General features: G+C 43.1%; 19 non-coding genes across 19 annotated transcripts; all 19 read left to right on the top strand.

The window, feature by feature from the left end:
- Positions 1-298: 298 nt before the first annotated feature.
- On the top strand, positions 299-370 carry trnap-cgg (transfer RNA proline (anticodon CGG)). Its single transcript has one exon. It is a non-coding gene; the product is annotated as a tRNA-Pro (tRNA).
- Positions 371-1,486: 1,116 nt separating this feature from the next.
- trnap-cgg (transfer RNA proline (anticodon CGG)) lies at positions 1,487-1,561 on the top strand. The gene has a single exon. It is a non-coding gene; the product is annotated as a tRNA-Pro (tRNA).
- A 970-nt stretch (positions 1,562-2,531) lies between these two features.
- trnap-agg (transfer RNA proline (anticodon AGG)) lies at positions 2,532-2,603 on the top strand. Its single transcript has one exon. It is a non-coding gene; the product is annotated as a tRNA-Pro (tRNA).
- Positions 2,604-3,367: 764 nt separating this feature from the next.
- Positions 3,368-3,438, top strand: trnap-cgg (transfer RNA proline (anticodon CGG)). The gene has a single exon. It is a non-coding gene; the product is annotated as a tRNA-Pro (tRNA).
- A 3,198-nt stretch (positions 3,439-6,636) lies between these two features.
- trnap-cgg (transfer RNA proline (anticodon CGG)) lies at positions 6,637-6,708 on the top strand. Its single transcript has one exon. It is a non-coding gene; the product is annotated as a tRNA-Pro (tRNA).
- Positions 6,709-7,687: 979 nt separating this feature from the next.
- On the top strand, positions 7,688-7,759 carry trnap-agg (transfer RNA proline (anticodon AGG)). The gene has a single exon. It is a non-coding gene; the product is annotated as a tRNA-Pro (tRNA).
- Positions 7,760-8,159: 400 nt separating this feature from the next.
- Positions 8,160-8,231, top strand: trnap-cgg (transfer RNA proline (anticodon CGG)). Its single transcript has one exon. It is a non-coding gene; the product is annotated as a tRNA-Pro (tRNA).
- A 981-nt stretch (positions 8,232-9,212) lies between these two features.
- On the top strand, positions 9,213-9,284 carry trnap-agg (transfer RNA proline (anticodon AGG)). The gene has a single exon. It is a non-coding gene; the product is annotated as a tRNA-Pro (tRNA).
- A 401-nt stretch (positions 9,285-9,685) lies between these two features.
- trnap-cgg (transfer RNA proline (anticodon CGG)) lies at positions 9,686-9,757 on the top strand. Its single transcript has one exon. It is a non-coding gene; the product is annotated as a tRNA-Pro (tRNA).
- Positions 9,758-10,714: 957 nt separating this feature from the next.
- On the top strand, positions 10,715-10,786 carry trnap-agg (transfer RNA proline (anticodon AGG)). The gene has a single exon. It is a non-coding gene; the product is annotated as a tRNA-Pro (tRNA).
- Positions 10,787-11,186: 400 nt separating this feature from the next.
- Positions 11,187-11,258, top strand: trnap-cgg (transfer RNA proline (anticodon CGG)). The gene has a single exon. It is a non-coding gene; the product is annotated as a tRNA-Pro (tRNA).
- Positions 11,259-12,237: 979 nt separating this feature from the next.
- trnap-agg (transfer RNA proline (anticodon AGG)) lies at positions 12,238-12,309 on the top strand. Its single transcript has one exon. It is a non-coding gene; the product is annotated as a tRNA-Pro (tRNA).
- Positions 12,310-12,709: 400 nt separating this feature from the next.
- trnap-cgg (transfer RNA proline (anticodon CGG)) lies at positions 12,710-12,781 on the top strand. Its single transcript has one exon. It is a non-coding gene; the product is annotated as a tRNA-Pro (tRNA).
- Positions 12,782-13,738: 957 nt separating this feature from the next.
- On the top strand, positions 13,739-13,810 carry trnap-cgg (transfer RNA proline (anticodon CGG)). The gene has a single exon. It is a non-coding gene; the product is annotated as a tRNA-Pro (tRNA).
- A 6,218-nt stretch (positions 13,811-20,028) lies between these two features.
- On the top strand, positions 20,029-20,100 carry trnap-cgg (transfer RNA proline (anticodon CGG)). Its single transcript has one exon. It is a non-coding gene; the product is annotated as a tRNA-Pro (tRNA).
- Positions 20,101-20,381: 281 nt separating this feature from the next.
- trnap-agg (transfer RNA proline (anticodon AGG)) lies at positions 20,382-20,453 on the top strand. The gene has a single exon. It is a non-coding gene; the product is annotated as a tRNA-Pro (tRNA).
- A 762-nt stretch (positions 20,454-21,215) lies between these two features.
- On the top strand, positions 21,216-21,287 carry trnap-cgg (transfer RNA proline (anticodon CGG)). The gene has a single exon. It is a non-coding gene; the product is annotated as a tRNA-Pro (tRNA).
- A 957-nt stretch (positions 21,288-22,244) lies between these two features.
- trnap-agg (transfer RNA proline (anticodon AGG)) lies at positions 22,245-22,316 on the top strand. Its single transcript has one exon. It is a non-coding gene; the product is annotated as a tRNA-Pro (tRNA).
- Positions 22,317-23,079: 763 nt separating this feature from the next.
- Positions 23,080-23,151, top strand: trnap-cgg (transfer RNA proline (anticodon CGG)). Its single transcript has one exon. It is a non-coding gene; the product is annotated as a tRNA-Pro (tRNA).
- Positions 23,152-25,123: the final 1,972 nt, after the last annotated feature.

Genomic DNA, 25,123 nt, shown 5'->3' on the forward strand with positions numbered 1-25,123 from the left:
GACTGCATGTTTTCATGCCCACTTCTCGTGCTCTTCTTAGTTCCTCATCTGCAGTTTAAGCTTTGCCTTGTCATTTTTCTAAACATTGGGTTTAGGAATGCAGCCCAAGCATTCTTGGATCGCTTAACGGCGCTGTGAGCCTTCATCTTGCGTTTGCTAGTTTGCAGCAGCATCTGAGGTTGTCGGTTATGGGGTGTGTTTTTTTTGTTTTATTGCTGGTATGGGAGCGAGAGGGCCAAGCTCAAATCCCAGAGACCCGCTTTGCAGCTCCTTTTTTTGAGTAGTTCTGGGACATGGTGGCTCGTTGGTCTAGGGGTATGATTCTCGCTTCGGGTGCGAGAAGTCCCGGGTTCAAATCCCGGACGAGCCCACATTGAGCATCTTACTGAAAAGTAGCAGACGGTTCTGCCTTCTTTCGGCCAATAATACACGTGCATGTTTTTCATACCCACTTCTCCCTGTTCTCAGTTCCTCATCTGCAATTTAAACTTTGTACAACAGAAGTGAATGTGTCTGAGATGGCTCAGATTGGCTGCCATGCAATGAGCTCTAATTCTGCCCTTGTCAGCTACAGAGGCAGGATGTTAGAGCGACGTAGCGTCGAGCAGAGTGTAATACGTAGCAAATTGGCCTTTACCGAACAGCAACCTGTGGCTCGTTGGTCTAGGGGTATGATTCTCGCTTAGGGTGCGAGAGGTCCGGGTTCAAATCCGGACGAGCCCTCTTCTGTCTTTGCAGCCTCTTTTCTAGAGCAGTTTCAGTCCATTCTGCCATTCTTGGGCCAAACATTCGCCACTGTCAAGTAAGACTAAAGCTGCGACTGCATGTTTTCATGCCCACTTCTCGCTGCTCTTCTTAGTTCCTCATCTGCAGTTTAAACTTTGCCTTGACATTTTTCTAAACATTGGTTTTAGGAATGCAGCCCAAGCATTCTTGGATCGCTTCAAGGTGCTGTGAGCCTTCATCTTGCATTTGCTAGTTGCAGCAGCATCTGAGGGCTTGTCGTTATGGGGTGTGCTTTTTTTTTTTGTTTTATTGCTGGTATGGGTGCGAGAGGTCCCGGGTTCAAATCCCGGAGGAGCCCTCTTCTGTCTTTGCAGCCTCTTTTCTAGAGCAGTTTCAGTCCATTCTGCCATTCTTGGGCCAAACATTCGCCACTGTCAAGTAAGACTAAAGCTGCGACTGCATGTTTTCATGCCCACTTCTCGCTGCTCTTCTTAGTTCCTCATCTGCAGTTTAAGCTTTGCCTTGTCATTTTTCTAAACATTGGTTTAGGAATGCAGCCCAAGCATTCTTGATCGCTTAACGGCGCTGTGAGCCTTCATCTTGCGTTTGCTAGTTGCAGCAGCATCTGAGGCTTGTCGGTTATGGGGTGTGTTTTGTTTTTGTTTTATTGCTGGTATGGGAGCGAGAGGGGCCCAAGCTCAAATCCCAGAGACCCCGCTTTGCAGCTCCTTTTTTTTTGAGTAGTTATTGGGAACATGGTGGCTCGTTGGTCTAGGGGTATGATTCTCGCTTCGGGTGCGAGAGGTCGTCCGGGTTCAAATCCCCGGACGAGCCCCACATTGAGCATCTTACTGAAAAGTAGGCAGACGGTTCTGCTTCTTTCGGCCAATAATACACGTGCATGTTTTCATACCCACTTCTCCCTGTTCTCAGTTCCTCATCTCAATTTCCAACTTTGTACAACAGAAGTGAATGTGTCTGAGATGGCTCAGATTGGCTGCCATGCAGGGTAGCCGTTTGCGGTTGAACTGGAGGCTCGTGTCCTTTGCTTTGATGTTTTTCTCAATATTGGTTTGCCAAGGTTCGGAGAAGCGTTACACTGAAGATTTAAAGGTCCTGGTTGGAGCCGTGAATGCTTTTCAGACACCATTCTGATGCTTGCTGGTTAGTTGCTTTTCGCAGAGCCCTCCTGAGTGTTTTTTCTACACTTCAGACAGACGAACTAGACACCTGTTGGTTCATGGTGTAACGGTTAGCACTCTGGACTTCTGAAATCCAGCAATCTGAGTTCAAATCTAGGTGGAACCTTCAAGAGTCTGTCTGGCAGTGTTTGGCATGGAGGACTTTGGGCTTTTGTCACAAATTTGTCTCTGGCAGTGTGTCTTTAAATGTATTGCTACACTGGCCTCCTTTAACCATGGCCTCCAAACCATCTAGAACTCAAATAAAACTAAGCAGGAACTAAATTGACAAGACAGATGTCATCTGATTCTCTGTGGAGCAGGATTACAGACCTCAGACAGCTTCTCATCAGCAAGATTTGTAGTGGCAGTGCCACGGTGTAAGATTTCTGCTGTTAAATTCAGCTTATGTGTTTTGTCGTTGATGTTTTAATCAACATTTATCTACGAGGGCAAGGCCAAGCTAGAGCAGGTACGTAAAAATGGAGTTTCTCAGAAATCCTGGTCAGTGCATGAGCTCTAATTCTGCCCTTGTCAGCTAACAGAGGCAGGATGTTAGAGCGACCGTAGCGTCGAGCAGAGTGTAATACGTAGAAAATTGGCCTTTACCGAACAGCAACCTGTGGCTCGTTGGTCTAGGGGTATGATTCTCGCTTAGGGTGCGAGAGGTCCCGGGTTCAAATCCCGGACGAGCCCTCTTCTGTCTTTGCAGCCTCTTTTCTAGAGCAGTTTCAGTCCATTCTGCCATTCTTGGGCCAAACATTCGCCACTGTCAAGTAAGACTAAAGCTGCGACTGCATGTTTTCATGCCCACTTCTCGCTGCTCTTCTTAGTTCCTCATCTGCAGTTTAAACTTTGCCTTGACATTTTTCTAAACATTGGTTTAGGAATGCAGCCCAAGCATTCTTGGATCGCTTCAAGGTGCTGTGAGCCTTCATCTTGCATTTGCTAGTTGCAGCAGCATCTGAGGGCTTGTCGGTTATGGGGTGTGCTTTTTTTTTTTGTTTTATTGCTGGTATGGGTGCGAGAGGTCCCGGGTTCAAATCCCGGACGAGCCCTCTTCTGTCTTTGCAGCATCTTTTCTAGAGCAGTTTCAGTCCATTCTGCCATTCTTGGGCCAAACATTCGCCACTGTCAAGTAAGACTAAAGCTGCGACTGCATGTTTTCATGCCCACTTCTCGCTGCTCTTCTTAGTTCCTCATCTGCAGTTTAAACTTTGCCTTGACATTTTCTAAACATTGGTTTAGGGAATGCAGCCCAAGCATTCTTGGATCGCTTCACGGTGCTGTGAGCCTTCATCTTGCATTTGCTAGTTGCAGCAGCATCTGAGGGCTTGTCGGTTATGGGGTGTGCTTTTTTTTTGTTTTATTGCTGGTATGGGAGCGAGAGGGCCCAAGCTCAAATCCCAGAGACCCCGCTTTGCAGCTCCTTTTTTTTGAGCAGTATCTGGGAACATGGTGGCTCGTTGGTCTAGGGGTATGATTCTCGCTTCGGGTGCGAGAGATCCGGGTTCAAATCCCGGACGAGCCCACATTGAGCATCTTACTGAAAAGTAGCAGACGGTTCTGCCTTCTTTCGGCCAATAATACACGTGCATGTTTTCATACCCACTTCTCCCTGTTCTCAGTTCCTCATCTGCAATTTAAACTTTGTACAACAGAAGTTGAATGTGTCTGAGATGGCTCAGATTGGCTGCCATGCAGGGTAGCCGTTTGCGGTTGACTGGAGGCTCGTGTCATTTGCTTTGATGTTTTTCTCAATATTGGTTTGCAAGGTTCAGAGAGCGTTACACTGAAGATTTAAAGGTCCCTGGTTCGATCCCGGGTTTACTCAGAGTGGCGCCGTGAATGCTTTTCAGACACCATTCTGATGCTTGCTGGTTAGTTGCTTTTCGCAGAGCCTCCTTGAGTGTTTTCTACACTTCAGACAGACGAACTGACACTGTTGGTTCCATGGTGTAACGGTTAGCACTCTGGACTCTGAATCCAGCAATCCGAGTTCAAATCTCGGTGGAACCTTCAAGAATCTGTCTGGCAGTGTTTGGCATGGAGGAGCTTGGGCTTTTGTCACAAATTTGTCTCTGGCAGTGTGTCTTTAAATGTATTGCTACACTGGCCTCCTTTAACCATGGCCTCCAAACCATCTAGAACTCAAATAAAACTAAGCAGGAACTAAATTGACAAGACAGATGTCATCTGATCCTCTGTGGAGCAGGATTACAGACCTCAGACAGCTTCTCATCAGCAAGATTTGTGTGGCAGTGCCACGGTGTAGATTTCTGCTGTTAAATTCAGCTTATGTGTTTTGTCGTTGATGTTTTAATCAACATTTATCTACGAGGGCAGGCCAAGCTAGAGCAGGTACGTAAAAATGGAGTTTCTCAGAAATCTGGTCAGTGCATGAGCTCTAATTCTGCCCTTGTCAGCTACAGAGGCAGGATGTTAGAGCGACCGTAGCGTCGAGCAGAGTGTAATACGTAGCAAATTGGCCTTTACCGAACAGCAACCTGTGGCTCGTTGGTCTAGGGCAGTGTTAATTTCGTTGACTAAATATTTTCGTCATTATTTTCGTCACGAATATATTTTGCCGACGAAAACGAAACGAAAACTAAAATAGAAGGCACTGATGGAGACTAAAACTATGACTAAATTGATTGATATTATCGTCAACGAATAAAGGACGAGACGAAAATAGACTGTGACGAAAATCAAATCAGCAGACGGCAGAGATGCGAGGAATGAGCAAAAGAACCGGCAAAACAGAACAGACTGCATGAGAGAAGAGAACCAATCAGAGCCTGACTTATTGAGACGTGAAGCGAAGGTTTTCAGTTTTTATGAGCTCCCGGGAAGTCGGCATTCGAAGAGGTGATAGGGACTTTAAGCAACAGCCTCTGTTGGAACGGCAACGCTTGCGCCTGCGCGAATTTAACTGCTACTTTGTGACGTTCTAATTTAACGGTCTACTACGGGAGAACAGCTGATTTGCCGGAGTCGCTACAACGTGAGAGGTTAGGTAAATAAATGTTATGTTTTTAGACTTATTTACATCATACAATATTAAAAACTCCTCTTCTGACAAAAGATTGTCATTTAACGCCAAAAGCAATCCTTCTCTTGCTTTTTTAAATTATATATTTTTTTTTGGATCTCAATAAATGAATTAATGCTGCGTTGCGCTGTTCTGTTTTACCGTTGCTTAGTGACTTTTACGTTCTTGGCTACAGCGGTGTGACGGCAAACTTCCGGTCGCTGTAGCCGTTCCATTCGCAGCTGTTGCTTCACGTTTGACGACGAACAAAACAAAACAAAGTGTAAAGCACGCAGAGCGCTCATTCGTGGCAAGAACACAACCAATTTGAAAAGACATTTACAGACGAGCCACCCGGACATTTTCTCAAATGTAATTTTACAACGATGTTCTTTTGTTTATTGAGCTAAGCAAAATTGGAATAGTGCAGTGCGTAGATGTTGTAGCATTAAATATTACGAACTGAAAAGTACTGTAAAATAGTCCCTTCTTCAAATTAGATGCGAGCACAATACTAATACGTAATATCATGATAAATACATTTGATTAATACTAATGTTTAGTATATTTTATAATGTTCTACTTGTTGACAATATCACAAATATTTCTATATTAGTCATGTGAAACATGAATGTTCACATCCTATCATTATACATACAAATCTATACAAATACAAATATAGTATATTTAAAACATACAATATTGCTAGACAAATGAATACCTTATAAAATCTTGTTACTTTTTTTATCCACCTAGCTGCCAACTTATTAAATATTTACTTTAAATGTATGCACTTATTGTTCAGCTCAGCTGTAAGCTTTAAGGTCCTGGACCTAACGTTATTTTTCTTTTATTGATGGTCAATTGGCAGCTAGTTATTGTATACATTATCATGACAGTGTTTGTTGCTGCATAAAAGCTTTTGAATCGAAATAAAGACACAGTTGTGTTGAAATAAAGTTGAATTTGTGTTTTATATATTTTGTTTAAGTTTGTTTCCTATACCAGCTGTAAAAAATTGTCTAGTAAATCTGTTATTGATTTTAGTCTTATTTTAGTCGACTAAAATACCAAGCAATTTTAGTCGACTAAAATACCAAGCAATTTTAGTCGACTAAAATAAGACTAAAATTAAAACAATTCAGATGACTAAAACTTGACTAAAACTAAAAAGAATTATAGTCAAAAGACTAAGACTAAAACTAAATTAAAATTTAGTGTCAAAATTAACACTGGTCTAGGGGTATGATTCTCGCTTAGGATGCGAGAGGTCCCGGGTTCAAATCCCGGAGGAGCCCTCTTCTGTCTTTGCAGCCTCTTTTCTAGAGCAGTTTCAGTCCATTCTGCCATTCTTGGGCCAAACATTCGCCACTGTCAAGTAAGACTAAAGCTGCGACTGCATGTTTTCATGCCCACTTCTCGCTGCTCTTCTTAGTTCCTCATCTGCAGTTTAAGCTTTGCCTTGTCATTTTTCTAAACATTGTTTTAGGAATGCAGCCCAAGCATTCTTGGATCGCTTAACGGCGCTGTGAGCCTTCATCTTGCGTTTGCTAGTTGCAGCAGCATCTGAGGGCTTGTCGGTTATGGGGTGTGTTTTTTTTTGTTTTATTGCTGGTATGGGAGCGAGAGGGCCCAAGCTCAAATCCCAGAGACCCCGCTTTGCAGCTCCTTTTTTTGAGTAGTATCTGGGAACATGGTGGCTCGTTGGTCTTGGGGTATGATTCTCGCTTCGGGTGCGAGAGGTCCCGGGTTCAAATCCCGGACGAGCCCACATTGAGCATCTTACTGAAAAGTAGCAGACGGTTCTGCCTTCTTTCGGCCAATAATACACGTGCATGTTTTCATACCCACTTCTCCCTGTTCTCAGTTCCTCATCTGCAATTTAAACTTTGTACAACAGAAGTGAATGTGTCTGAGATGGCTCAGATTGGCTGCCATGCAGGGTAGCCGTTTGCGGTTGACTGGAGGCTCGTGTCATTTGCTTTGATGTTTTTCTCAATATTGGTTTGCAAGGTTCAGAGAGCGTTACACTGAAGATTTAAAGGTCCCTGGTTCGATCCCGGGTTTACTCAGAGTGGCGCCGTGAATGCTTTTCAGACACCATTCTGATGCTTGCTGGTTAGTTGCTTTTCGCAGAGCCTCCTTGAGTGTTTTCTACACTTCAGACAGACGAACTGACACTGTTGGTTCCATGGTGTAACGGTTAGCACTCTGGACTCTGAATCCAGCAATCCGAGTTCAAATCTCGGTGGAACCTTCAAGAATCTGTCTGGCAGTGTTTGGCATGGAGGAGCTTAGGCTTTTGTCACAAATTTGTCTCTGGCAGTGTGTCTTTAAATGTATTGCTACACTGGCCTCCTTTAACCATGGCCTCCAAACCATCTAGAACTCAAATAAAACTAAGCAGGAACTAAATTGACAAGACAGATGTCATCTGATCCTCTGTGGAGCAGGATTACAGACCTCAGACAGCTTCTCATCAGCAAGATTTGTGTGGCAGTGCCACGGTGTAGATTTCTGCTGTTAAATTCAGCTTATGTGTTTTGTCGTTGATGTTTTAATCAACATTTATCTACGAGGGCAGGCCAAGCTAGAGCAGGTACGTAAAAATGGAGTTTCTCAGAAATCTGGTCAGTGCATGAGCTCTAATTCTGCCCTTGTCAGCTACAGAGGCAGGATGTTAGAGCGACCGTAGCGTCGAGCAGAGTGTAATACGTAGCAAATTGGCCTTTACCGAACAGCAACCTGTGGCTCGTTGGTCTAGGGGTATGATTCTCGCTTAGGGTGCGAGAGGTCCCGGGTTCAAATCCCGGAGGAGCCCTCTTCTGTCTTTGCAGCCTCTTTTCTAGAGCAGTTTCAGTCCATTCTGCCATTCTTGGGCCAAACATTCGCCACTGTCAAGTAAGACTAAAGCTGCGACTGCATGTTTTCATGCCCACTTCTCGCTGCTCTTCTTAGTTCCTCATCTGCAGTTTAAGCTTTGCCTTGTCATTTTTCTAAACATTGGTTTAGGAATGCAGCCCAAGCATTCTTGGATCGCTTAACGGCGCTGTGAGCCTTCATCTTGCGTTTGCTAGTTGCAGCAGCATCTGAGGGCTTGTCGGTTATGGGGTGTGTTTTTTTTTGTTTTATTGCTGGTATGGGAGCGAGAGGGCCCAAGCTCAAATCCCAGAGACCCCGCTTTGCAGCTCCTTTTTTTGAGTAGTATCTGGGAACATGGTGGCTTGTTGGTCTTGGGGTATGATTCTCGCTTCGGGTGCGAGAGGTCCCGGGTTCAAATCCCGGACGAGCCCACATTGAGCATCTTACTGAAAAGTAGCAGACGGTTCTGCCTTCTTTCGGCCAATAATACACGTGCATGTTTTTTTATACCCACTTCTCCCTGTTCTCAGTTCCTCATCTGCAATTTAAACTTTGTACAACAGAAGTGAATGTGTCTGAGATGGCTCAGATTGGCTGCCATGCAGGGTAGCCGTTTGCGGTTGACTGGAGGCTCGTGTCATTTGCTTTGATGTTTTTCTCAATATTGGTTTGCAAGGTTCAGAGAGCGTTACACTGAAGATTTAAAGGTCCCTGGTTCGATCCCGGGTTTACTCAGAGTGGCGCCGTGAATGCTTTTCAGACACCATTCTGATGCTTGCTGGTTAGTTGCTTTTCGCAGAGCCTCCTTGAGTGTTTTCTACACTTCAGACAGACGAACTGACACTGTTGGTTCCATGGTGTAACGGTTAGCACTCTGGACTCTGAATCCAGCAATCCGAGTTCAAATCTCGGTGGAACCTTCAAGAATCTGTCTGGCAGTGTTTGGCATGGAGGAGCTTAGGCTTTTGTCACAAATTTGTCTCTGGCAGTGTGTCTTTAAATGTATTGCTACACTGGCCTCCTTTAACCATGGCCTCCAAACCATCTAGAACTCAAATAAAACTAAGCAGGAACTAAATTGACAAGACAGATGTCATCTGATCCTCTGTGGAGCAGGATTACAGACCTCAGACAGCTTCTCATCAGCAAGATTTGTGTGGCAGTGCCACGGTGTAGATTTCTGCTGTTAAATTCAGCTCATGTGTTTTGTCGTTGATGTTTTAATCAACATTTATCTACGAGGGCAGGCCAAGCTAGAGCAGGTACGTAAAAATGGAGTTTCTCAGAAATCTGGTCAGTGCATGAGCTCTAATTCTGCCCTTGTCAGCTACAGAGGCAGGATGTTAGAGCGACCGTAGCGTCGAGCAGAGTGGAATACGTAGCAAATTGGCCTTTACCGAACAGCAACCTGTGGCTCGTTGGTCTAGGGGTATGATTCTCGCTTAGGGTGCGAGAGGTCCCGGGTTCAAATCCCGGAGGAGCCGTCTTCTGTCTTTGCAGCCTCTTTTCTAGAGCAGTTTCAGTCCATTCTGCCATTCTTGGGCCAAACATTCGCCACTGTCAAGTAAGACTAAAGCTGCGACTGCATGTTTTCATGCCCACTTCTCGCTGCTCTTCTTAGTTCCTCATCTGCAGTTTAAGCTTTGCCTTGTCATTTTTCTAAACATTGGTTTAGGAATGCAGCCCAAGCATTCTTGGATCGCTTAACGGCGCTGTGAGCCTTCATCTTGCGTTTGCTAGTTGCAGCAGCATCTGAGGGCTTGTCGGTTATGGGGTGTGTTTTTTTTTGTTTTATTGCTGGTATGGGAGCGAGAGGGCCCAAGCTCAAATCCCAGAGACCCCGCTTTGCAGCTCCTTTTTTTTGAGCAGTATCTGGGAACATGGTGGCTCGTTGGTCTAGGGGTATGATTCTCGCTTCGGGTGCGAGAGGTCCCGGGTTCAAATCCCGGACGAGCCCACATTGAGCATCTTACTGAAAAGTAGCAGACGGTTCTGCCTTCTTTCGGCCAATAATACACGTGCATGTTTTCATACCCACTTCTCCCTGTTCTCAGTTCCTCATCTGCAATTTAAACTTTGTACAACAGAAGTGAATGTGTCTGAGATGGCTCAGATTGGCTGCCATGCAGGGTAGCCGTTTGCGGTTGACTGGAGGCTCGTGTCCTTTGCTTTGATGTTTTTCTCAATATTGGTTTGCAAGGTTCGGAGAGCGTTACACTGAAGATTTAAAGGTCCCTGGTTGGAGCCGTGAATGCTTTTCAGACACCATTCTGATGCTTGCTGGTTAGTTGCTTTTCGCAGAGCCTCCTTGAGTGTTTTCTACACTTCAGACAGACGAACTGACACTGTTGGTTCCATGGTGTAACGGTTAGCACTCTGAACTCTGAATCCAGCAATCTGAGTTCAAATCTCGGTGGAACCTTCAAGAGTCTGTCTGGCAGTGTTTGGCATGGAGGACTTTGGGCTTTTGTCACAAATTTGTCTCTGGCAGTGTGTCTTTAAATGTATTGCTACACTGGCCTCCTTTAACCATGGCCTCCAAACCATCTAGAACTCAAATAAAACTAAGCAGGAACTAAATTGACAAGACAGATGTCATCTGATTCTCTGTGGAGCAGGATTACAGACCTCAGACAGCTTCTCATCAGCAAGATTTGTGTGGCAGTGCCACGGTGTAGATTTCTGCTGTTAAATTCAGCTTATGTGTTTTGTCGTTGATGTTTTAATCAACATTTATCTACGAGGGCAGGCCAAGCTAGAGCAGGTACGTAAAAATGGAGTTTCTCAGAAATCTGGTCAGTGCATGAGCTCTAATTCTGCCCTTGTCAGCTACAGAGGCAGGATGTTAGAGCGACCGTAGCGTCGAGCAGAGTGGAATACGTAGCAAATTGGCCTTTACCGAACAGCAACCTGTGGCTCGTTGGTCTAGGGGTATGATTCTCGCTTAGGGTGCGAGAGGTCCCGGGTTCAAATCCCGGACGAGCCCTCTTCTGTCTTTGCAGCCTCTTTTCTAGAGCAGTTTCAGTCCATTCTGCCATTCTTGGGCCAAACATTCGCCACTGTCAAGTAAGACTAAAGCTGCGACTGCATGTTTTCATGCCCACTTCTCGCTGCTCTTCTTAGTTCCTCATCTGCAGTTTAAGCTTTGCCTTGACATTTTTCTAAACATTGGTTTAGGAATGCAGCCCAAGCATTCTTGGATCGCTTAACGGCGCTGTGAGCCTTCATCTTGCGTTTGCTAGTTGCAGCAGCATCTGAGGGCTTGTCGGTTATGGGGTGTGTTTTTTTTTGTTTTATTGCTGGTATGGGAGCGAGAGGGCCCAAGCTCGAATCCCAGAGACCCCGCTTTGCAGCTCCTTTTTTTGAGTAGTATCTGGGAACATGGTGGCTCGTTGGTCTAGGGGTATGATTCTCGCTTCGGGTGCGAGAAGTCCCGGGTTCAAATCCCGGACGAACCCACATTGAGCATCTTACTGAAAAGTAGCAGACGGTTCTGCCTTCTTTCGGCCAATAATACACGTGCATGTTTTCATACCCACTTCTCCCTGTTCTCAGTTCCTCATCTGCAATTTAAACTTTGTACAACAGAAGTGAATGTGTCTGAGATGGCTCAGATTGGCTGCCATGCAGGGTAGCCGTTTGCGGTTGACTGGAGGCTCGTGTCATTTGCTTTGATGTTTTTCTCAATATTGGTTTGCAAGGTTCAGAGAGCGTTACACTGAAGATTTAAAGGTCCCTGGTTCGATCCCAGGTTTACTCAGAGTGGCGCCGTGAATGCTTTTCAGACACCATTCTGATGCTTGCTGGTTAGTTGCTTTTCGCAGAGCCTCCTTGAGTGTTTTCTACACTTCAGACAGACGAACTGACACTGTTGGTTCCATGGTGTAACGGTTAGCACTCTGAACTCTGAATCCAGCAATCCGAGTTCAAATCTCGGTGGAACCTTCAAGAATCTGTCTGGCAGTGTTTGGCATGGAGGAGCTTGGGCTTTTGTCACAAATTTGTCTCTGGCAGTGTGACTTTAAATGTATTGCTACACTGGCCTCCTTTAACCATGGCCTCCAAACCATCTAGAACTCAAATAAAACTAAGCAGGAACTAAATTGACAAGACAGATGTCATCTGATCCTCTGTGGAGCAGGATTACAGACCTCAGACAGCTTCTCATCAGCAAGATTTGTGTGGCAGTGCCACGGTGTAGATTTCTGCTGTTAAATTCAGCTTATGTGTTTTGTCGTTGATGTTTTAATCAACATTTATCTACGAGGGCAGGCCAAGCTAGAGCAGGTACGTAAAAATGGAGTTTCTCAGAAATCTGGTCAGTGCATGAGCTCTAATTCTGCCCTTGTCAGCTACAGAGGCAGGATGTTAGAGCGACCGTAGCGTCGAGCAGAGTGTAATACGTAGCAAATTGGCCTTTACCGAACAGCAACCTGTGGCTCGTTGGTCTAGGGGTATGATTCTCGCTTAGGGTGCGAGAGGTCCCGGGTTCAAATCCCGGAGGAGCCCTCTTCTGTCTTTGCAGCCTCTTTTCTAGAGCAGTTTCAGTCCATTCTGCCATTCTTGGGCCAAACATTCGCCACTGTCAAGTAAGACTAAAGCTGCGACTGCATGTTTTCATGCCCACTTCTCGCTGCTCTTCTTAGTTCCTCATCTGCAGTTTAAGCTTTGCCTTGTCATTTTTCTAAACATCGGTTTAGGAATGCAGCCCAAGCATTCTTGGATCGCTTAACGGCCCTGTGAGCCTTCATCTTGCGTTTGCTAGTTGCAGCAGCATCTGAGGGCTTGTCGGTTATGGGGTGTGTTTTTTTTTGTTTTATTGCTGGTATGGGAGCGAGAGGGCCCAAGCTCAAATCCCAGAGACCCCGCTTTGCAGCTCCTTTTTTTGAGTAGTATCTGGGAACATGGTGGCTCGTTGGTCTAGGGGTATGATTCTCGCTTCGGGTGCGAGAGGTCCCGGGTTCAAATCCCGGACGAGCCCACATTGAGCATCTTACTGAAAAGTAGCAGATGGTTCTGCCTTCTTTCGGCCAATAATACACGTGCATGTTTTCATACCCACTTCTCCCTGTTCTCAGTTCCTCATCTGCAATTTAAACTTTGTACAACAGAAGTGAATGTGTCTGAGATGGCTCAGATTGGCTGCCATGCAGGGTAGCCGTTTGCGGTTGACTGGAGGCTCGTGTCCTTTGCTTTGATGTTTTTCTCAATATTGGTTTGCAAGGTTCGGAGAGCGTTACACTGAAGATTTAAAGGTCCCTGGTTGGAGCCGTGAATGCTTTTCAGACACCATTCTGATGCTTGCTGGTTAGTTGCTTTTCGCAGAGCCTCCTTGAGTGTTTTCTACACTTCAGACAGACGAACTGACACTGTTGGTTCCATGGTGTAACGGTTAGCACTCTGGACTCTGAATCCAGCAATCCGAGTTCAAATCTCGGTGGAACCTTCAAGAATCTGTCTGGCAGTGTTTGGCATGGAGGAGCTTGGGCTTTTGTCACAAATTTGTCTCTGGCAGTGTGTCTTTAAATGTATTGCTACACTGGCCTCCTTTAACCATGGCCTCCAAACCATCTAGAACTCAAATAAAACTAAGCAGGAACTAAATTGACAAGACAGATGTCATCTGATTCTCTGTGGAGCAGGATTACAGACCTCAGACAGCTTCTCATCAGCAAGATTTGTGTGGCAGTGCCACGGTGTAGATTTCTGCTGTTAAATTCAGCTTATGTGTTTTGTCGTTGATGTTTTAATCAACATTTATCTACGAGGGCAGGCCAAGCTAGAGCAGGTACGTAAAAATGGAGTTTCTCAGAAATCTGGTCAGTGCATGAGCTCTAATTCTGCCCTTGTCAGCTACAGAGGCAGGATGTTAGAGCGACCGTAGCGTCGAGCAGAGTGGAATACGTAGCAAATTGGCCTTTACCGAACAGCAACCTGTGGCTCGTTGGTCTAGGGGTATGATTCTCGTTTCGGGTGCGAGAGGTCCCGGGTTCAAATCCTGGACGAGCCCACATTGAGCATCTTACTGAAAAGTAGCAGACGGTTCTGCCTTCTTTCTGCCAATAATACACGTGCATGTTTTCATACCCACTTCTCCCTGTTCTCAGTTCCTCATCTGCAATTTAAGGCTTACGGCCATACCAACCTGAGGGCGCTAGAGAGCTACAGGAAGTGTTGGCTGCAGTAGGGAGAGGAAGGCTCTCCTCCATTTTGATTTTTCTGTTAGTGTTTGTTTTGTGAGTTGTTTTTTGGACTTATAGTTTATTTTTTGTGTGTTTTTCAGTTTTAAACCACCTAACAGCAGCATCTTGCTGGCTGGAGGGTGGTTAATTTTTTATTTTTTTGTGTTTTTGTACAATGGATGGATTATTGGCAAACGACACTGGACTGGCTGGAGAGAGACGCATGGCAAACGAAACCGGACTGGCTGGAGAGACACGCATGGCAAACGACACTGGACTGGCTGGAGAGAAACGCTTGGCAAACGACACCGGACTGGCTGGAGAGAGACGCATGGCAAACAACACTGGACTGGCTGGAGAGCGACGCATGGCAAACAACACTGGACTGGCTGGAGAGAGACGCATGGCAAACGACACTGGACTGGAGTATCGACAACGAGCAGGACACGGTAAAAATCAAGATGCAAGATATACAATTGGTGAAAGGAAATACTTAAAGGAGGCGACTGTGATTGTGAATGTGGAGAATGTAAGTGAAGTGAGAGCTGTGGATATTATTAAAGCGGTGACGGACAAATGTGGATATGGTAAAATCTTAGCACTGAGGCCAAGACAAGGAAAGGAATATGAACTGACAATGGAAAAAGAAGAAACTTGTGATGAACTGACTGAGGGATTGTTAATTAAAGGAGTGAACTGTGAGATAAAGAAACTGCAAAACAGAGATTATGTTGTCTCTTTCATGCATCTGCCCGTCTACCTTGCTGATGAAGAGATTTTAAATAAACTGGAGGTTTGGGGGGTTTCCCCAATTTCAAAAATAAAGCGGCGTGTTTATCCGGGCACCAGCATTGAGGATGGGACGAGATACGTAAAGGCGCGGTTCCCGAAGGAGGTGGCCTCCCTCCCTTACAGCACAAAAATAGAAACGGCAGAGGGACCACAATATTTTCGGGTGATGCACAGTCATCAGGTTAAGACTTGTCGGCTGTGCATGAGCCCAGACCATGTGGTGAAGGACTGCCCGGAGTTCACGTGCCATAAATGCGAGGAGAGAGGCCATTTCGCGAGAAATTGCAATGCTGTGACGTGCCCGGAGTGCAATTTGGTTTTAAATAAGTGTGAGTGTTGGATGCAGGGTGAGGAGGAGGAGCAGCAGCAGGTGGGCGGGCAGGTGCATGAAAGAGACAACGAGCAGCGAGACGTTGGAGAAGGGGTACGTGGTGAAGGACTGGAATTAAATAAGGATATAGAACAACAGAAAGAGTGTACCGAACCAATCATACAAACACAACAGGATGGGGGAATTTGGACACAGATGGATTTGACAGACAGCTTGCAAAATGCTTTGGATAATGTGGAACTGGTTGATGAAAGGAATAAAGTACTGAGTGATGCACAACAGGAGGGAATTTTATGTACACCGATGGATGTGACGGACAGTGTGCAAGAGGAGATGGACGGGATAGAAATTAATGATGCTACAAAAGAGTGTGAACAAGGAAAAGAAAATGAGGAGACGCAGGGGAAATCATCAAAAAGAAGAAGATCTGTAAAGGTAATACCTAATCTTGATACTGCAAGAAAAAGAATGCTTAAAGAAGATGGGATTGAGTGTGCAAATAAGTATGAGCTGCTAAAAGGTTTGGAGGAGATGGACTGAGTTTATGGGTTTTATGCATGTTTTTATATGTTTTATGCTTTTAAGAATTGTTACTTTTAATGCTAGAGGGCTTTCAAATGTAGTACATGACTGAAATAAGAAAAAGGTGGAGTGGAGAGATTTTTTATAACAATGGTGATGGGAGGCTGGGAAGAGGTGTTGCGATTTTAATAAAAGAAAACTGTGGGGTATCATGTAAAACAATATATAATGACATAGATGGGAAATGTATTGCGGTTGAAATGGAGTATGAGGAGAAAAAAGTTATTGTAGTTAATATTCATGCACCGACTGTAGAAACTGAAAAGAAGGAATATTTTAATGTATTAAGAGATTTTTTAAAAAAGCATAAAGAAGTTATTATGATGGGTGATTTTAATACAGTTTTCAGTAAATTAGAAATTGGTGAGGGAATGGTTTTTAAAAATGATAAAGGAAGAAAAGAACTGAAATTATTAATGGAAGAAAATAATATGATTGATGTATGGAGAGAAAGAAATGAAGAAAAGAAAGAATATTCAAGGAGGCAATTAGTAGGGAATTTTATGTGTAAGACAAGGATTGATTTTATTTTGTGTACAAGGAACATTGAAGGTTTTATTGGTAACATGAAATATGTAGAATCAAGCTTAAGTGACCATAAACCACTTTTTATACAAGTAGACTGGAGTTCAGTGAAAAGAGGGCCAGGTGTATGGGTTTTAAATGTAGAGGTTTTGAAGAATGAGGAGTATGTGTTAAGTATTAAAGAAATTATTGAAAAAGAAAAGGAGAATGAAATGTACAGTGAAGATAAAAGGATATGGTGGGAAAATGTTAAATATTTAGTAAAAAAATTCACAATAAAGTATTGCAAATTAATACAGATGTGTAAGAGGAAGAAGGAGAGAGAAATAAGAGAAAAATTGGAAAATGAATTAAATGAGAATGGGAAAGATATACAAAAAATAAAAGAATTGGAGGGATTATTGAAAGACATGGAAGAGAAAAAATATGAAGGTGCAAGACTAAGGTGTAAAGCTAAATATACGGTGGAGGGTGAAAAATTTACAAAGTTTTTCTTTGATCTAGAAAAAATAAGAGGGAAAGCTGGAATGATTAAAGAAATAAGAGGGGAAAATGGTGTAGTGGTGGAAACAAATGAGGAAATATTAAAAGAAGTAAAAGCATATTATGAAAATCTGTTTAGTACTGAGGGGTTGAAAGAAGAAGAGAAATTGGAGTTACTAAATCAAATAAAAACAACAGTAGGAGATGTAGACAAAAAAGACTGTGATGAAGAGATAAGAGAAGAAGAGATAAAAAGAGCAATAAGTGAATTAAACAAAAATAAAAGTCCAGGTATAGATGGTTTGGGGAGTGAATTTTATATAGTTTTTAAAGATTTTTTAACCAGTATTTTAAAAGAAGTATATGAAGACATTTTTAAAAAAGAGGAAATGAATCAGAGAATGGGGATGGGATTAATAAAGTTGATATATAAAAGAAAAGGAGATAAAGTAGACCTAAAAAATTATAGACCAATTACAATGCTGAATACAGATTTGAAAATTTTAACAAAAGTTTTAGCCAATAGATTGAAAGAGGTAATGCCAACCATAATTAAAACAAATCAAGTGTATGGAGTAAAAGGGAAAGATATAGCAGATACAACTTTAAGTATAATAGATAGAATAAGATATATGAAAGAAAAAAACAAAAAAGGATATGTTATTAGTTTGGATTTTGAAAAGGCCTTTGATAGAGTGGAGCATGATTATTTATTTGGAATTTTAAGAAGGTACGGGTTTGGGGATAATTTTGTCAAGTGGATTACAATTTTATACAGGGGAGCAATAACAAGAATACAGTGTAACGGTTTTTTAACAGAATGTTTTAAAATTACTAGGTCAATAAGACAAGGATGTCCATTATCGGCGCTTTTATATTCTTTAGTTGCAGAACCATTGGGATTAGCTGTTAAAATAGATGAAGACATAAGAGGGATAGACATTGAAGGAAGTGGGGGAAATGAAAAAATATTTCAATATGCAGACGATACAACAATAATAGTTAAGGATATAGAGAGTGTTAATAAAGTAATGGAAGTGGTACAGATGTTTTGTAGGGGATCAGGAGGCAAGTTAAATGAAGAAAAAACAACATATGTGAGATTTGGAGGAGTAAATGTTTTAACTGATTATTTTCATTTTAAAGAAGCAAAAGAAATAAGGATTTTAGGTGTTCTTATGGGAAAAGATGAAAGGAATGTTAAAGAAAAAATGTGGGAAGAAATAGTAGGAGGAATTGAAAGAAGGTTAAATTTTTGGAAATTGAGGACTTTAAGTTTAAAAGGGAAGGTTTTAATTTTAAATGTGTTAATGGTGTCAAAGTTGTGGTATGTTTTATATGTGACTGCTATGCCAGTGTGGGTGGAGAAAAGGTTGAAAAAATGTTTTTTAGATTTTTTATGGAATGGTAAACCGTCAAGAATTGCATACAGTACATTAATAGGAGAAGTAGGGAAAGGAGGGATGGGATTAATTGATGTTGAACAGAGAAAAAATAGCTTAAGAGTTAAAATAGTAAAAAAATATCTAGATGATGGTCACAAAGCAGCATGGAAAAAGACAATGGAATATTTTTTAAACAAATGTGGGGATTTTAACATGGGGGATGGGATTTTATGGATGAAAACTAAGAATTGGATGACAGAGTGCTTACCAGAGTTTTATAGGGAAATGTTTAGTGCCTGGGGAAAATTTTTAGACAAAGTTGAGTATGATCCACATGGGAGAGAAAACATTTTAAATCAACCTCTGTTTTTAAACAAAAACATTTTAAAACAAGACAAAGAATTGTTTTTAAAGAAATGGATGGATGTGGGGATAACAAGAGTGAGAGATGTTTTGTATGAATTTAAAGAAGGGTTTTTACCGTCACAATTTATTGTAGATGCAATGGAGGAGGCAAAGGAGGATTACAGTGAACAAGAAATAAAAAATAAATATGAAATCATAAAAAATGCAATACCTAAAGAGTGGATAAAAAGAATAGAAAGTATGGAAGGAGAGCCAAAAGAGAAATGCATTCATGTGAAGTTTGGGGAAAAAATGTATGATTTTAAGGAATGTACTGTGAAAATGATTTATTGTGCTTTTAGAGATGATGTTTTTAAAGAGCCGATTGTAAATGGATACTGGGTGCAGAAATTCAAAGATTTAAAAAAAGAGTGTATATGGAGAAACATGACGGGGAAATGTGTGGAAACTAAATTGGAATGTTTGGAGTATTTTATAAGGCATAAAGTGGTTTTTACTGATGTAATTTTAAATAAAATAGGAATGGAAGAAAATGCTCTGTGTAAAGTGTGCCAGGAAGAGGAAGAGGGGATTTTACATATGTTTTTACATTGTAGAGAGTTGGAGGACTTTTTAAGGAAATGTAAATGTTTAATTAAAGATGTGACTGAGGAGTGGGATGAAAATATAATGGAATGGAACAGAGTTGTCATGTTTGGTTTGGAAAAAAAGTGTAAAAACAAAAGTTTCATTAATCTGTGTGTAATGCTAATGAAAAGTGCAATATGGGACAGAAGAACTTTGGCTAAAAAGGAAAAAATTGTGTTGGATGTTTGGAGTGTGTTTAAAAGAAAAACAGAATTATATATTGAAAGACTGTATGTTTACTTTAAAGGTGTAAATATGTTAGACTCTTTTTATGATGTTTTTACCCCAAAAGTATGTTGTGTTTTAAAGAATTTAATGTGGAGTTTGCCAGAAAGTGGAAGAGTTTTTTAAATTATCTATGTAAAGGAAAGATGTGTAATGTAGAGATGTGTAAAGTCAATGTTATGTAATTTCTATTGATTGTGTTTAATCTATTGTATTTTATTGATTGAAATTTCTTAATAATAAAAAAAAAAAAAAAAAAAAAAAAAAAAAAAGGGGTATGATTCTCGCTTAGGGTGCGAGAGGTCCCGGGTTCAAATCCCGGAGGAGCCCTCTTCTGTCTTTGCAGCCTCTTTTCTAGAGCAGTTTCAGTCCATTCTGCCATTCTTGGGCCAAACATTCGCCACTGTCAAGTAAGACTAAAGCTGCGACTGCATGTTTTCATGCCCACTTCTCGCTGCTCTTCTTAGTTCCTCATCTGCAGTTTAAGCTTTGCCTTGTCATTTTTCTAAACATTGGTTTAGGAATGCAGCCCAAGCATTCTTGGATCGCTTAACGGCGCTGTGAGCCTTCATCTTGCGTTTGCTAGTTGCAGCAGCATCTGAGGGCTTGTCGGTTATGGGGTGTGTTTTTTTTTGTTTTATTGCTGGTATGGGAGCGAGAGGGCCCAAGCTCAAATCCCAGAGACCCCGCTTTGCAGCTCCTTTTTTTGAGTAGTATCTGGGAACATGGTGGCTCGTTGGTCTAGGGGTATGATTCTCGCTTCGGGTGCGAGAGGTCCCGGGTTCAAATCCCGGACGAGCCCACATTGAGCATCTTACTGAAAAGTAGCAGACGGTTCTGCCTTCTTTCGGCCAATAATACACGTGCATGTTTTCATACCCACTTCTCCCTGTTCTCAGTTCCTCATCTGCAATTTAAACTTTGTACAACAGAAGTGAATGTGTCTGAGATGGCTCAGATTGGCTGCCATGCAATGAGCTCTAATTCTGCCCTTGTCAGCTACAGAGGCAGGATGTTAGAGCGACGTAGCGTCGAGCAGAGTGTAATACGTAGCAAATTGGCCTTTACCGAACAGCAACCTGTGGCTCGTTGGTCTAGGGGTATGATTCTCGCTTAGGGTGCGAGAGGTCCCGGGTTCAAATCCCGGACGAGCCCTCTTCTGTCTTTGCAGCCTCTTTTCTAGAGCAGTTTCAGTCCATTCTGCCATTCTTGGGCCAAACATTCGCCACTGTCAAGTAAGACTAAAGCTGCGACTGCATGTTTTCATGCCCACTTCTCGCTGCTCTTCTTAGTTCCTCATCTGCAGTTTAAACTTTGCCTTGACATTTTTCTAAACATTGGTTTAGGAATGCAGCCCAAGCATTCTTGGATCGCTTCAAGGTGCTGTGAGCCTTCATCTTGCATTTGCTAGTTGCAGCAGCATCTGAGGGCTTGTCGGTTATGGGGTGTGCTTTTTTTTTTTGTTTTATTGCTGGTATGGGTGCGAGAGGTCCCGGGTTCAAATCCCGGAGGAGCCCTCTTCTGTCTTTGCAGCCTCTTTTCTAGAGCAGTTTCAGTCCATTCTGCCATTCTTGGGCCAAACATTCGCCACTGTCAAGTAAGACTAAAGCTGCGACTGCATGTTTTCATGCCCACTTCTCGCTGCTCTTCTTAGTTCCTCATCTGCAGTTTAAGCTTTGCCTTGTCATTTTTCTAAACATTGGTTTAGGAATGCAGCCCAAGCATTCTTGGATCGCTTAACGGCGCTGTGAGCCTTCATCTTGCGTTTGCTAGTTGCAGCAGCATCTGAGGGCTTGTCGGTTATGGGGTGTGTTTTTTTTTGTTTTATTGCTGGTATGGGAGCGAGAGGGCCCAAGCTCAAATCCCAGAGACCCCGCTTTGCAGCTCCTTTTTTTGAGTAGTATCTGGGAACATGGTGGCTCGTTGGTCTAGGGGTATGATTCTCGCTTCGGGTGCGAGAGGTCCCGGGTTCAAATCCCGGACGAGCCCACATTGAGCATCTTACTGAAAAGTAGCAGACGGTTCTGCCTTCTTTCGGCCAATAATACACGTGCATGTTTTCATACCCACTTCTCCCTGTTCTCAGTTCCTCATCTGCAATTTCAACTTTGTACAACAGAAGTGAATGTGTCTGAGATGGCTCAGATTGGCTGCCATGCAGGGTAGCCGTTTGCGGTTGACTGGAGGCTCGTGTCCTTTGCTTTGATGTTTTTCTCAATATTGGTTTGCAAGGTTCGGAGAGCGTTACACTGAAGATTTAAAGGTCCCTGGTTGGAGCCGTGAATGCTTTTCAGACACCATTCTGATGCTTGCTGGTTAGTTGCTTTTCGCAGAGCCTCCTTGAGTGTTTTCTACACTTCAGACAGACGAACTGACACTGTTGGTTCCATGGTGTAACGGTTAGCACTCTGGACTCTGAATCCAGCAATCTGAGTTCAAATCTCGGTGGAACCTTCAAGAGTCTGTCTGGCAGTGTTTGGCATGGAGGACTTTGGGCTTTTGTCACAAATTTGTCTCTGGCAGTGTGTCTTTAAATGTATTGCTACACTGGCCTCCTTTAACCATGGCCTCCAAACCATCTAGAACTCAAATAAAACTAAGCAGGAACTAAATTGACAAGACAGATGTCATCTGATTCTCTGTGGAGCAGGATTACAGACCTCAGACAGCTTCTCATCAGCAAGATTTGTGTGGCAGTGCCACGGTGTAGATTTCTGCTGTTAAATTCAGCTTATGTGTTTTGTCGTTGATGTTTTAATCAACATTTATCTACGAGGGCAGGCCAAGCTAGAGCAGGTACGTAAAAATGGAGTTTCTCAGAAATCTGGTCAGTGCATGAGCTCTAATTCTGCCCTTGTCAGCTACAGAGGCAGGATGTTAGAGCGACCGTAGCGTCGAGCAGAGTGTAATACGTAGAAAATTGGCCTTTACCGAACAGCAACCTGTGGCTCGTTGGTCTAGGGGTATGATTCTCGCTTAGGGTGCGAGAGGTCCCGGGTTCAAATCCCGGACGAGCCCTCTTCTGTCTTTGCAGCCTCTTTTCTAGAGCAGTTTCAGTCCATTCTGCCATTCTTGGGCCAAACATTCGCCACTGTCAAGTAAGACTAAAGCTGCGACTGCATGTTTTCATGCCCACTTCTCGCTGCTCTTCTTAGTTCCTCATCTGCAGTTTAAACTTTGCCTTGACATTTTTCTAAACATTGGTTTAGGAATGCAGCCCAAGCATTCTTGGATCGCTTCAAGGTGCTGTGAGCCTTCATCTTGCATTTGCTAGTTGCAGCAGCATCTGAGGGCTTGTCGGTTATGGGGTGTGCTTTTTTTTTTGTTTTATTGCTGGTATGGGTGCGAGAGGTCCCGGGTTCAAATCCCGGACGAGCCCTCTTCTGTCTTTGCAGCATCTTTTCTAGAGCAGTTTCAGTCCATTCTGCCATTCTTGGGCCAAACATTCGCCACTGTCAAGTAAGACTAAAGCTGCGACTGCATGTTTTCATGCCCACTTCTCGCTGCTCTTCTTAGTTCCTCATCTGCAGTTTAAACTTTGCCTTGACATTTTTCTAAACATTGGTTTAGGAATGCAGCCCAAGCATTCTTGGATCGCTTCACGGTGCTGTGAGCCTTCATCTTGCATTTGCTAGTTGCAGCAGCATCTGAGGGCTTGTCGGTTATGGGGTGTGCTTTTTTTTTGTTTTATTGCTGGTATGGGAGCGAGAGGGCCCAAGCTCAAATCCCAGAGACCCCGCTTTGCAGCTCCTTTTTTTTGAGCAGTATCTGGGAACATGGTGGCTCGTTGGTCTAGGGGTATGATTCTCGCTTCGGGTGCGAGAGATCCCGGGTTCAAATCCCGGACGAGCCCACATTGAGCATCTTACTGAAAAGTAGCAGACGGTTCTGCCTTCTTTCGGCCAATAATACACGTGCATGTTTTCATACCCACTTCTCCCTGTTCTCAGTTCCTCATCTGCAATTTAAACTTTGTACAACAGAAGTGAATGTGTCTGAGATGGCTCAGATTGGCTGCCATGCAGGGTAGCCGTTTGCGGTTGACTGGAGGCTCGTGTCATTTGCTTTGATGTTTTTCTCAATATTGGTTTGCAAGGTTCAGAGAGCGTTACACTGAAGATTTAAAGGTCCCTGGTTCGATCCCGGGTTTACTCAGAGTGGCGCCGTGAATGCTTTTCAGACACCATTCTGATGCTTGCTGGTTAGTTGCTTTTCGCAGAGCCTCCTTGAGTGTTTTCTACACTTCAGACAGACGAACTGACACTGTTGGTTCCATGGTGTAACGGTTAGCACTCTGGACTCTGAATCCAGCAATCCGAGTTCAAATCTCGGTGGAACCTTCAAGAATCTGTCTGGCAGTGTTTGGCATGGAGGAGCTTGGGCTTTTGTCACAAATTTGTCTCTGGCAGTGTGTCTTTAAATGTATTGCTACACTGGCCTCCTTTAACCATGGCCTCCAAACCATCTAGAACTCAAATAAAACTAAGCAGGAACTAAATTGACAAGACAGATGTCATCTGATCCTCTGTGGAGCAGGATTACAGACCTCAGACAGCTTCTCATCAGCAAGATTTGTGTGGCAGTGCCACGGTGTAGATTTCTGCTGTTAAATTCAGCTTATGTGTTTTGTCGTTGATGTTTTAATCAACATTTATCTACGAGGGCAGGCCAAGCTAGAGCAGGTACGTAAAAATGGAGTTTCTCAGAAATCTGGTCAGTGCATGAGCTCTAATTCTGCCCTTGTCAGCTACAGAGGCAGGATGTTAGAGCGACCGTAGCGTCGAGCAGAGTGTAATACGTAGCAAATTGGCCTTTACCGAACAGCAACCTGTGGCTCGTTGGTCTAGGGCAGTGTTAATTTCGTTGACTAAATATTTTCGTCATTATTTTCGTCACGAATATATTTTTGCCGACGAAAACGAAACGAAAACTAAAATAGAAGGCACTGATGGAGACTAAAACTATGACTAAATTGATTGATATTATCGTCAACGAATAAAGGACGAGACGAAAATAGACTGTGACGAAAATCAAATCAGCAGACGGCAGAGATGCGAGGAATGAGCAAAAGAACCGGCAAAACAGAACAGACTGCATGAGAGAAGAGAACCAATCAGAGCCTGACTTATTGAGACGTGAAGCGAAGGTTTTCAGTTTTTATGAGCTCCCGGGAAGTCGGCATTCGAAGAGGTGATAGGGACTTTAAGCAACAGCCTCTGTTGGAACGGCAACGCTTGCGCCTGCGCGAATTTAACTGCTACTTTGTGACGTTCTAATTTAACGGTCTACTACGGGAGAACAGCTGATTTGCCGGAGTCGCTACAACGTGAGAGGTTAGGTAAATAAATGTTATGTTTTTAGACTTATTTACATCATACAATATTAAAAACTCCTCTTCTGACAAAAGATTGTCATTTAACGCCAAAAGCAATCCTTCTCTTGCTTTTTTAAATTATATATTTTTTTTTGGATCTCAATAAATGAATTAATGCTGCGTTGCGCTGTTCTGTTTTACCGTTGCTTAGTGACTTTTACGTTCTTGGCTACAGCGGTGTGACGGCAAACTTCCGGTCGCTGTAGCCGTTCCATTCGCAGCTGTTGCTTCACGTTTGACGACGAACAAAACAAAACAAAGTGTAAAGCACGCAGAGCGCTCATTCGTGGCAAGAACACAACCAATTTGAAAAGACATTTACAGACGAGCCACCCGGACATTTTCTCAAATGTAATTTTACAACGATGTTCTTTTGTTTATTGAGCTAAGCAAAATTGGAATAGTGCAGTGCGTAGATGTTGTAGCATTAAATATTACGAACTGAAAAGTA

The sequence above is a fragment of the Carassius auratus genome, unplaced genomic scaffold (assembly GCF_003368295.1).
Source record: "Carassius auratus strain Wakin unplaced genomic scaffold, ASM336829v1 scaf_tig00214260, whole genome shotgun sequence".
Lineage (NCBI taxonomy): Eukaryota > Metazoa > Chordata > Actinopteri > Cypriniformes > Cyprinidae > Carassius > Carassius auratus.